Raw genomic sequence first — 11,716 nt, 5'->3', positions numbered from 1 at the left:
CTGGTTACCCTTGCTGGCTGGTCAGCTTAGCTGTGGGCTAACTGTGGTTGCTAGATGCTAACCTTTATCTCCCCGCTTCCCCAGCACCTAATTATTTTTAAAAGGATGCATCATTCTCAAATCTTCAGAAATAAAGTATCATTATTTTGTCCTTCCCATTACCTTGATTAATTTTGTCTCTTCCCCTTATGGAAGTGTAGAAACATTTAGGCTTCTGAACATGAACAGACAGACAGGCCCAAGTCTAGATGAGCCTTCCTCCTCCTGACCCCTCAGCTGTTAACCACACAGTAAGCCACCTCCTCTAAGCTACAGTTGCTGATATAATTTAAAATAATGACCACATAGGTTTTGGTTGGCTGGAGAGCAAACACTGCCCAAAGCGGCCCATTCTTTGTTAATGAAATTGGAGGTTGCCTGTGGAGCCTCTGTTGCCTGCACCTGCCTCTGTTCTTCAAGCGTTTACTGTACTTGAGGCAAGAGGCACGTGCCTCGGTGTCCAGCAAGGAGCCAGAGCCAGGCTGGCTAGCAACCAAGCAACGCTTCAGTTGAAAGTTTAGTGGGAAACCCAGAATTGCTCCTAACCCCAGTTCCCAAAGGTCACCCGCATCTGTCTCCCAGAACCCTTCCCCCGACTCTGGGGATTGCTTCTGTCTTCTTTAAGGGAGGTGTAGAACTACTAAGAATTTTCTGGAACATGTGTTGTAATGTGAAAGAAGGACATGAAATGTGCCCTCGGATGTCATTTTCTGCTTTTCCAGTCCTCTCTTGACTGATCTGGGCGCCCGGCTGGAGCGCTGAGACCCCGAGTGCGAAGTGCACTCCCTGCAGGAGGCGATGCCGAGACCCTGGGATCTGGAGCCAGAGTGAGTCTGGTTGTGAAGGGGTCAAGGTCCTGAGTGGGGTTTGGCGGTGCAGTCTCGGGGTCCTTTGTGGGCTCGCTGTCCTTAGTGGGGTTGAAGGCCGAGTGCGTGATCTGCCTCAGGTGTCTCCTGGTGCTGGAGCGATTCTCGTGCAGCTCCAGCTGCGCTTCGCCTGGGAGGGACTTTCCCGTGGGCAAAGGGACAACCAGGAACTTGGGCTCAGTCTCCACCCCGAGACGGGGCGGGTCCTATCGTCCGGGACGAGGGTGTGGCAGCCGGGGTAGACTCGGCCAGTCTCCGCACGAGAGAGGTAAGGGGCTTAGGCAGTGGTCCAGACCTCCGCCGCGGGCTCTGGGCTCTGGGTGTGGGTGTCAGGCTCCGGGCTGGTGTCCTAGGCTTAGACCCGGACATCTAGACTTTATTTGGAGAATCCTGGTCTCGGCGGCAGCTGGGGCCTGGAAGCCCGAACTTAACCCCGGGATCCTGGGCTCAGCCGCCGGTCCTGGGCTCGGACCTGGGAATCTTGGGCTCCCGCCCGGATGTCCTAGGCTGTGGCTGAGGATCTTGGGCTCAGGGGCCGGGTGCTGCGATCGGGAGCGGTTCTTTGGGCCACTTGGCGCCGCGCCCTGTAAGCGTGAGGTCCCGGACTGGAGCAGCCACCTGGGAAACGTGGGAAGGAGCAGGCAGTGCCACACGGTGCACAGCACTAGAGTCCCCTGCAGTCCTCTGCTGAGTCAAAGCCTCTGGGACTCCACATTGAGGATAAACCACTGTGTTACCATTCTCTGAAGCTCACTCCAGCACTACTTGTGTTACCTTTTTCTCTTTTGCAAGTAAGTTTGCTTTCTCTTCTTAGGGCGCTCCTGCCCCTCTTGTAGTGAACGGTCTCCACACAAAGCCTGGGACCCAGGAATCACCTTATTCTTAGTTTTTTTGTTCTATGTCTGACTGTGGCTACATTCTAACTCAGCCCCCAGTGCCTTGACAAGTTGGGGACTTTAGCATCTGAGACAATTGGCAGCTTACACTGCTGGCTCAATGTGCACCCCAAGTGTGTGAAAACTTCCAGTTCCTGGAGGAGCTCTGTGGGCCCTAAGCAACTGTGCCTTTCACTAAAACTGGGCGCGTTAGCTGATGGTGGAAGGATGGATAGGATGGCCGGTTCTTATTTATCCCGCTGCCCATCACTTCCAGACACCCTGCTTTCTTAGGTGGGCAGCAACTGTACTAATGGCAGTGACACCCTAGAGAGCGGAGAAGACTGAGGAGGACCAGGCATACACGTCAGTTGACAGCATGTCCCCAGCATACCAGAAGCCTTGGGTTTTATCCTTGGCTCCAAATAGACCAGGTGTGCGTTTGCCTTTGAGAAAAGTTTGGGGAAAATGACAGACCCAAACCCAAGCAACACCCTTTTGAAAGCTTCCTGTTATAGATTTAGAAGGGATAGAATCCTAGTAGTTCAGGAAAATCGGTTGTTCTGGGTAGTATTGGAGGCTAGTCTGGACTGCATGGGATCTGTCCTTCAAAAAAAAGAAAGCCCCAACCAAGCCAAAACCAACACAAGAGTAGGTAGGGGCTGGAGGGCTCAGTGGTTAACACCTGCTGCTCTCCCAGAGGACTGCAGTTAAATTTCCAGCACCCGCTTCAGATGGCTCACAACTGCCCGAAGCTCTAGATCCAGAGTGTCTGACACCCCGACACCCTGTTGTGGGCTTGGAGAACACACACACACACACACAATCAGTTAAATGCTTTTGAAAAGAGCAGAAAGGTTGGGGAGCTAGACTGGGAAGCAACAACCACAGTCACCTGAGAGACACAACATCTGTGATCTTGCCAAAGCCAGTCAAATCCGGTTTCTGTTGGTTTTAGGGCACACACACACACACACACACACACACACACGTGCACTCTCCCAGTGGTACTAGAGACACACAGCTATTAAGGCAAGAGCAATGATTTCCTCCGGGCTGGAGTCCTTGCTTTGGTCAGGGAGCATTTTCTTTTTCTCTGAACGCAGTCTGAAACTTAACATTCAGGGCCAGGCTGTGCCTGCGGCCATCAGCACCCACAGGGTGAGCCTCTCGGTCCTCCATCCCGCATCCCAGGGCACATTGCTTTGTTCCTTTCTTTTCCTGGTCTTGCTTGCATAGCTGTGGGCTACCCTGCTCCTCTCCAAGGGAGATCTAGGTGAGGGTCTGCACTGGAGATGGGTCATGTGTCAAGGAATAAGGGAAGCTACAGAGTGAATATGCAGATTTTTCTTTTCTTTTCTTTCTTTTAAGATTTATTTATTTTATTATCTGTAAGTACACTGTAGCTGTCTTCAGACACTCCAGAAGAGGGCATCAGATCTCATCATGGATTGTCGTGAGCCACCATGTGGTTGCTGGGATTTGAACTCAGGATCTTCACAAGAGCAGTCAGTGCTAGTAATCGCTGAGCCAGATTCTCCAGTCCAAGCAGATTTTTCTTAAGTGCCAGTTTCATCCAATTATTTGTCTTAAACTATATTTTACATGTAAACTGTCAGGAAAACTGGGAGGAGAGCCCTCGAAATTATATTCTTTATTTTAGCTTTGATTTTGAAATAAGGTCTAACGTAGCCCAGGCTGGCCTCAAACTTTCTGTGTAGCCAAGGATGTCCTTGAACTTCTGATCTTCTTGTCTCTACTCCTGAATGCTGGGCTTATCGACATGCGTTCTGGGGTGCTGAGGAGAGCCATGCCTACGCTTCTGGGGTGCTGAGGATACAACCCGGGGCCTTGTGAGGGCTAGGCAAGCACTCTACCGCCCGAACTATGTCTCCAGCCACCAAAGTTATATACCTTTTAAATATAAAACAGGAAGCTTTCAAAAAGGTGTTGCTTGGGTTAGGGGCTGTCATTTTTTTCCCAAACCAGGCCCGTACTCTCTTGCAGTTAGAGTATGGAGGGAGCGTAACAGGCACTGATGGACTCCTCAGAGGTCTTTGAGTAGTGGTCAGCCTAGGCTCATTATTCTAATTCTCCTCAGCCTGAGGTGGGCTCATAACCCAGTACAGATGAAGAAACAAGGCTTCAAGTCCTAGGGTTGGGACTTGTGAGGTGAGGCTCAGGTCCAGCTGAGGCCCTGGATTTGGTTCAAGGTGAGCCGTAGATTCCTGGCTTCCTAACTGAGTCTTGATTTGTGTTTTTCTGCTTCAATGTTCCCCTGGGCAACGTGTCAAGTGAAATATAGAGCGTGGTTGGAAATGAAGCTCTGGTGGTAGACTGCTTGCCTGAGATCACAAGGCCAACAGTTCAGTCCCCAGCACCACAGTGCTCCGCCTCAACAGAAACCTGAAGCTCTTTTGACCAGAAAAGGGAAACTTGTGTGTGTGCGTGGAGATGTGAATCAGTAGCTCTTATATTCTTGAAGGGCTTGGCATGTGGTTTGGGAATGATTAACTCCTTATGATCTTGGGCATTTTTTGTTGTTGTTGAACTTGAGAAAGTGGCTTTTGGGACCCATGGGGAGGGTGTTGGAGCTGTTGAGAGTTCTTGTTGCAGAGAAGGCCTGGGCAGAGGCTCTGTAGAATTGTACTGATAAAGCTATGGAAGATTCCTAATAAATACTTCCTCAAACTCCAGAGTTCACTAGGCCCCCCTAGGAAGCCTAAATACTATTTAGATCCTTGCCGCATTCTTGTTTGCTTGTTTCCGAGACGGTGTCTCACTATGCGACAGCTCTGGCTCTCCTGGAACTCACTGTGTAGACCAGGTTGACCTAGAACTCACAGAGATCTGCTGGCCTCTGCCCCCTGAGTTGTGATTCAAGGCATGTGCCACTATACCTGGATTTTGCACCATTCTTTTTTAAAAAAAAAAAAAACATTTTTTTTGAGCTGTTGTTACTGTGTAACCCAGGCTAAGCGGGAGTTTGACATCCTTTGCCTTCTGTGTCCTGGTTGCACTTACTACAGGTGTGCACCATCATACCCCGCAGGGTCTCTGACCCAGACTTGATCCAGTGTAATGAACTGGGATCCCAGGACCTGCATGTTTAAAGGTGGTACCAGGACTGTGAGAAAGCAGACCTCACGAACAAACACACTTGCTAAATTGAATGACATGTGAAAACATGATCTTCCACTGACTCTGATCTGTCATGTTCTACTTGGTGTTTTGGTTTTTTTGTTGTTGTTGTTTTGTTTTGTTTTGTTTTTGATTTTTCTAGACAGGATTTTTCTGTATAGCCCTAGCTGTCCTGGAACTCACTTTGTAGACCAGGCTGGTCTCAAACTCAGAAATCTGCCTGCCTCTGCCTCCCAGAGTGCTGGGATTACAGGCGTGCGCCACCACCACCTGGCTATGTTCTACTTGTTACATGTTATATGTAGTGTAGAATATACTCTACATGTTTTAGGTGATGTGAAGGCTAATGTTCCATGTGAAGGGGGGCTTTCTAAACCTCCCCGTTCTGAAGGACAAATCTCTGCTATACCAGTCACATCTGCTTTGTGATCCTAATCGGACAGTTCTCCGTCCAAACTTATTTCTCTGTTTCTATCTCTGTCTCTCTCTGCATGTGTGTGTGTGTGTGTGTGTGTGTACATGTGTATGCATGTGCATGGAAGCCAGGGGACAACTTCAGCTATTGTTCCTCAGGTGCTGTCCTGACTAGAAGCCACCACATAAGCCAGGCTGACCAGCCAGTGAACCTCCTCGGAGATCTGTCTCTGCCTCCCCAGCAGTGAGATGATAAACACACCTACCACACCTCACTGTTTTAAAGCTCAGTTTCCGAGGATCAGACTGTCCTCATGTTTGCAAGACACCTCTATGTGAGCTACCCTGTTACCCTCGTCCCTCAGAGCAGTCTTACAGGGCTCAGTACTTCTAGGCTTAGCTTCAGCTCAAGGAATTGTTTGTTGATTAATGTGATTGAAGTCGAGATGGATTAATACAGTCCGTTAACTGCCGTGGAAGCCAAGAGCCGCTGAGGCCCACTGTGGGCTGGTGGGGTGTGTAATTCGTCTGATTGTGTTTGAACTGAGCTGTGATTTTGCTGTGGGACCCTGAAACACCGTGTCTGAAGAACATTTTCTAAACTGAAAGGTTTCCATTGCTCGAAGTCAGTAATTTGTCATACTGCCTCCTGGGCTTGTCATAAAACATCTGTGAATGTTATCACCACCATAGGCACAGATAGAAATGGTGACCAAAGGCCAGAGTGCAGGTGACAGTGTAGAGGTCCCGTGAGTCTCTCCCCACCCTTCCCCTAGCCCTCAGGCCTAGACACCACACAGAGCTGAGCAATGGGATTCTGGAGAGCAGGAGAGCAGACACTTTCTGGTCTGAGAGGATGTGTTCTTCTGTGTGAGGGGAACCTCCCCCTGGAGAGGGACCAGGTGGCGTTAGTATCAGAGGTTGACCTGGGGCCTCATGCTCCTGACTCACTTGCCGCTGAGCTCTCTACCATAGTGAAGGCAACAGGGCCTTTCCAGGAACTGGGGCCTAACATCCACCTCTCAGGGAGCAAAGGAGCAAACATTTTCAGGGTTTTAGTGTTCCCATCTGCAGGCGCTCCTTTTGGATGCTCGAGAGGACCTATTGATTTAGTAGTTCTCATTCTTCATAGAGGATCCCCCATCCCCAGTAAGAATGTCACTGAAGCCATGGGTCCCACTGACTCTGTGATTGTCGTCCTTTATAGAGGTACCCCTCCCCCAGTGTGACTGAAGCAACCAGTTCCTTTTTGAGAAAAGTGAACACATACTCAACATTCTCCACAGTTTCAAGAGGTTTCCAAACACCCTCCCGAGCCCAGGCAAGGGTGTCTGGAGAGCACTGAGGACCACGGGAAGGATTACTCAGAAAGTTGGTAGCATTTGTCAAATATTTTTTAGAAGGCATTCTAGCAATTTCAATTCTAGAAGTTTTTCTTAGATCTGCCGTGTGTGTGTGTGTATGTGTGTGTGTGTGTGTGTGTGTGTGTGTGTGTGTAGCAAACCATGCAGGCTTGCTTAGGAACAGAAAACCAGAGCTGCTTACTTACACAGCTGTCTGTAAGGACAGAGTATTGGGATTAACAGTATATATCACCATGCCTGGGAAACTTCCCATCTGTAAGAAAACAAAAAGTTAGTTGGTACCAAACTAGAGAAAAGAATACAGTTCGGTAAGCCCTTTGGGATTACATGGGTTTTAAAAACTAAAGTATCTATTTCTTGGCTAACTCAAGAGGATTAAAAAAAAAAAAGACGAGTACAGAAAATCAATTCTGGTCACATGGAGTATAGGAACTCTGAGCAGGAACTGTTGGCCTCTGAGGATTTGTTGATGACATTCGTGTCACCTTCCAGCGCCCTTTCAAAATGTTGTGTTGTTCTAAGGCCTATAGATGTGTGTTGACACAAATAGTTATTGGATTATTTAAAATACATAAGTCCTACAAGTGCTTAGTTCACTGTATCTGGTGACATAGAGGCTGCTTGGAACTTACCACCTGCTAAGCTGCTGTCTCCTGGACCAAGAGGAAATTTTACTCCATGTATTTGAGGATTTTTTTAATTTTTATTTCATTTTAATTTTTTAATTTCATGTATGTGAGTACACTGTCACTGTCTTCAAACACACAGAAGAGGGCATCAGATCCCCATTACATATGTTTGTGAACCACTATGTAGTTGCTGGGAATTGAACTCAGGACCTCTGGAAGAGCAATCAGTGATCTTAGCCACTGAGCCATCTCTCCAGCCCAAGATTTTTTATTTTTCAGTCTCTTGCACTCAGACTTGGATTTGTTTTCTTTTGAGACAGGGTCTCCTGTAGCTCAGGTTGGCCCTAAACCATATAGCCAAGGATGACCTTGCCTGTTGGTCTTCCCGTGCTTATTCCCTCATCTAGAGTTACAGCCATGTGCTACCACTTCTGGTTTTATTGGCAAGCAGTGGTAGGCATCGAACCCAGGGCCTTGTGCCTGCCAGGAAAGCATGCTGGCAACTGAGCTGCACACCAACTATGCTGGAGCTTTTGGAAATGCACCATGTATTATCAATATCTGTGGTCACCCTGTTATACAACCCACGTCAGAACCTCTCATTCTGTCGAACTATAACCAGATCCACTGCTCACTCCCTCCCCCTCCCTCCCCTCCTTTGCCAATGGGAATCCCCTTTCTACTCTATTTCTGTAAGCTTTATATTCCACACGAGTGAGGTAGTACCCTGCTTGTCTTTGTCTGTCCTATGATCTCTGTGTGTTCAGGGACTCCATTTACATCCAAGTAGCTGTGAGTGACCAGGTTTCTATTCTCCTTGTGACTCGGAGTACACACTGTATGTGTTCGTTGGGGTTTTGTTTTGTTTTGCTTTTCCTGTCCATCCATCCGTTGACACGTGCTTGAGTTGGTTCCACTTCTTGACAGTTGCAAAGGGAGCTGCAGTGAACATGGGAGAGTGGGCGTCTCTTTTACACACCGATTTCACTTCCTCTGAGTTAGACCCTGGAGTGGGCGTGACAGGTCATACAGAGTTCTGTTTTGAATTCCCTGAGGAACTTCCATGCTGTTTTCCATGGTGGTTTGCATCCCAAGTCAACGCTGTGCCAGGATCCTGTTGCCACGTGAGGCTTGCACCGGCTATCCTCGGTCATTTGGACAGCAGCAACCTGTTCCACGGTCAGGTGACATCTCTGTGGTTTTGATGTAGTCTTTTCTGATGGCTGGTGATACTAGGCCTTGTCCCCCCACCCCCCAACATGGTTGGCTACTTGGTTTTTCAAAGTTAGCTATTTAAGTTCATCACCTGTGTTTGTTGAAGGTTTTGTGGTTTTTGTTTAAGTTTTTATGGTGCTGGAGGTTGGACCAGGGCCTCTATAACCAGATCCACTGATCAATCCCTCTCCCCTCCCTCCCCTCCTTTACATGCTGAGAAATTACTCCACCACCCACCACCGAGTCTCAGCTCTGGAGTCCTCTCAGCTCTGGAGTGTACAGATGATACAGCTACAGGATGTCTAGGCAAGTGTCCTAACGTCACCTGGAACTCGATGTGTCTAAGGATGGTTGGGTGAGAAGCCACAGTCAGCTGTCCAGGCAAAAAATATGTCCCAGCCTGATCCTCTTTACCCTCTCTACCAAACTAGGATAGACTCCGTCTGGCCCGTCTCTTCACTGTTTCTCAAAACTGCCCCCTCTCTGTTAAGTCCTCACCCAGACCCTTAGTACTTCTCATCCAAGCCACCGCAGCTCTTCCCTAACGGGTCAATGTGGCAGTGATTAGAAAGCTGCTAGCTAGGTTGTCACTGTCCCCCTCAGCCTACCCCAGAATGTCCTACAGATACCCTACTGCCCTGGGACAATCGGCAGCTTCTGAGCAGGGACCAGCTCCTCCCTTCCTCTCCCTCCTCATCCTTGATATACACGCTTAAACATGCGTCCTGCCTCAGCTCGCCGCTCTGCTATCAACGGGGTGCTTGGCCTCTGTGCCCACCCAGCAGTCAACTGATTTTGAAACTCATCCCCTCCAAGGAGAGCAGCCTACCTGCTCCGAAGGCAGATTCAGTTCAGTGTCTTCTTAAGACCCAGCACCGGAGGGCTCGGTAAGGGCTGCCAGGAGTAAACCGATGGCCGGAGACAGGTGGAAAGGGAGTGAGCCCTGTCCAATTCCGAGGGTGGCCAAGTGTCCCAAGTGCTGCTCTGAAGTGGATAGTTGCCAAGGACAAACTCTCTCAATGTGTTGAGGGTGTTGTCTTCCCTTGTCCTCCCTCCCTCCCTTCCTTCTAACAGTGAGTGGCGGGATGAAGGCACTAGGAAAATCCACAAATCCTTTGGTGAGGATTACAAGGCTGGTGACCTTGCATACGCACTTCAGAGAACAATGTCTGACTGTAATGACCTTTCACTTGTCCCTGCTCATGTCACAGTCATGGAAAACAGTCTAGAGTTCTGCTGTGAGCTGCATTTGCAAGTTTGAGTTTCCTGTAGTGAATTAAGGAACTGTAAAGAGGAGCCGGTGGGTGGAGGGTGGGTAGGTGGGGGGATGGCTCAGTGGGTAAAATGCTTGCTGTGTAAGTAATGAATTTAAATCCACACCACTCAAGTAAGAGCCAGGCATGGCCATGGATACTTAGAACATTTGTGCTAGGGAGAGGAACTAGGTGGGTTTGGGGGGGGGGGTCTTCATGGACAGTCAACAGGAACAGCAAACTCAGCAAATGGGAAATTGATTGTGAATGGCCTCTACACACACACACACACACACACACACACACACACACACACACACAGTGAAAAGATACTGCAGGCAATGCTCTGGTTACTGCCCAGGAACTGCCCCAACTTACATGCCACCAAATCAATCAATCAATCAATCAATCAAAGTCAAAGGAGATGGGAACAGTTACCGCCAGTAATAAAGACTGAAGCTAGGGGTGTATCTTGTTTGTTAAGTGTGGGCTTAGGATTTACAAAGGTCTAGATTCAATTCCCAGCATCAAAAACAAAATAGAAAACTAAATGGTTATTTACCAGTACATCCAAAGCATGATCATTTCAATGTGTAATCAATATAGAATTGTTAATGACTTTTTTCAATTTATGCTATCACGATGGCATATTTGAATTTCAGTATTAACTTGTCACCAGAAAATTTTTATCTACATTTGGAATTCATAATATTTACAATTTCTCCATCAGTTCAAATGCTCAGAATATTTTAAACATACTTAAGATTTTTGTAGTAGCTAAGTTAAATACTAAAAAATTTATTTCATGCACTGGGTATGAAGCTTAACTGATAGAACCTAGCATGCACAGAGCCCTGGGCTTGATCCCTAGCCCTCATAAAACATCTGTGGTTAGGCATGCCTGTGACCCCAGGACTGGGGAGGGGGCAGAGGTGGCAGATCACAGGTTCAGGGTCATCCTTGGCTATATAATGAGTTAGACACAAGACTCTATCTCCAATTTTTTTTTTAAATTTCTGTTTAATATTTGAAACCTCATTTTAAAAACTGGTTCATCTTCTCCAGAAGAATTTGATTTGAGCTAAAAGGCCTCTGGCTTTTAGAACTAACTTCATCTGCCCAAGGGAACTCACGAGCTCCTGTGTTAACTCCATCTCTCTCTTTACAGAGATAACACTGAAGCTCCTCTTACCAGCTATTTCTACATGGGGAGCAAGCTTCCATTTAAACTTCTTAAATATCAGCGAGCCAAGGTGATAGCACACACCTTTAATCCCAGCACTTGGGAGGTAGAGTCGGGTGGCTTTCTGTGAATTTGAAGCCAATCTGGTTCATATAGTGAGTTCTGGGACAGGCAGAGCTAAAAGATGAGATCCCATCTCTCTCTCTCTCTCTCTCTCTCTCTCTCTCTATATATATATATATATATATATATATATATATATATGTGTGTGTGTGTGTGTGTGTGTGTGTGTGTGTGTGTGTGTGTGTGTGTGTGGTGTGTGTACTTTTTAAACTAGAAAATAATTTAAGATAACTAGCACATGTAAATTGCAAATGAGTACCTTGTGCCGTCTGTAAACTATATTCAAATGAACACATTAAAATATTGCTCAGTGACTGGAAAAATATTCAAAGCGAACAAAGCTGCTGGTACCAGTTAGTTGCTCAGGAATACTAGAAAGGCCTCGTGCCTGGCAGGTATTGAACACAGCGCTCAAGGTGAGCTTCAGGCCTGCAGGAGCAGGAAGTTAGTGCATCTTAAAATTCAAAGTTTACGCATATGGGGAAACTAAGGCATTTTAAAAAGTAAAGTCAATCAGAAGGAACAGGCTGGAGAGATGGCTCTGAAGTGAAGAGCTGCTCTTCCAGAGGACCTGGGTTCGATTCCCAACACCCACATGGCAACCCACAGCTGTC

The 11,716-nt window shown here is 47.6% G+C and overlaps 1 protein-coding gene across 2 annotated transcripts in view; it reads left to right on the top strand.

Annotated features, from left to right (window-relative positions):
- Positions 1-1,089: 1,089 nt before the first annotated feature.
- Anxa4 (annexin A4) overlaps positions 1,090-11,716 on the top strand; it is a 53,762-nt gene continuing 43,135 nt past the window's right edge. Inside the window, exon 1 of one of the 2 annotated variants that reach the window (XM_052174225.1) lies at positions 1,090-1,173. The gene's annotated coding sequence lies outside the window, so the exon portion shown is untranslated. The remainder of the gene's footprint in view (positions 1,174-11,716) is intronic. The other variant, XM_052174226.1, reaches the window with a different exon arrangement.

The sequence above is a fragment of the Apodemus sylvaticus genome, chromosome 2, assembly GCF_947179515.1.
Source record: "Apodemus sylvaticus chromosome 2, mApoSyl1.1, whole genome shotgun sequence".
Lineage (NCBI taxonomy): Eukaryota > Metazoa > Chordata > Mammalia > Rodentia > Muridae > Apodemus > Apodemus sylvaticus.
This window is presented reverse-complemented; position numbering and strand designations above follow the sequence as displayed.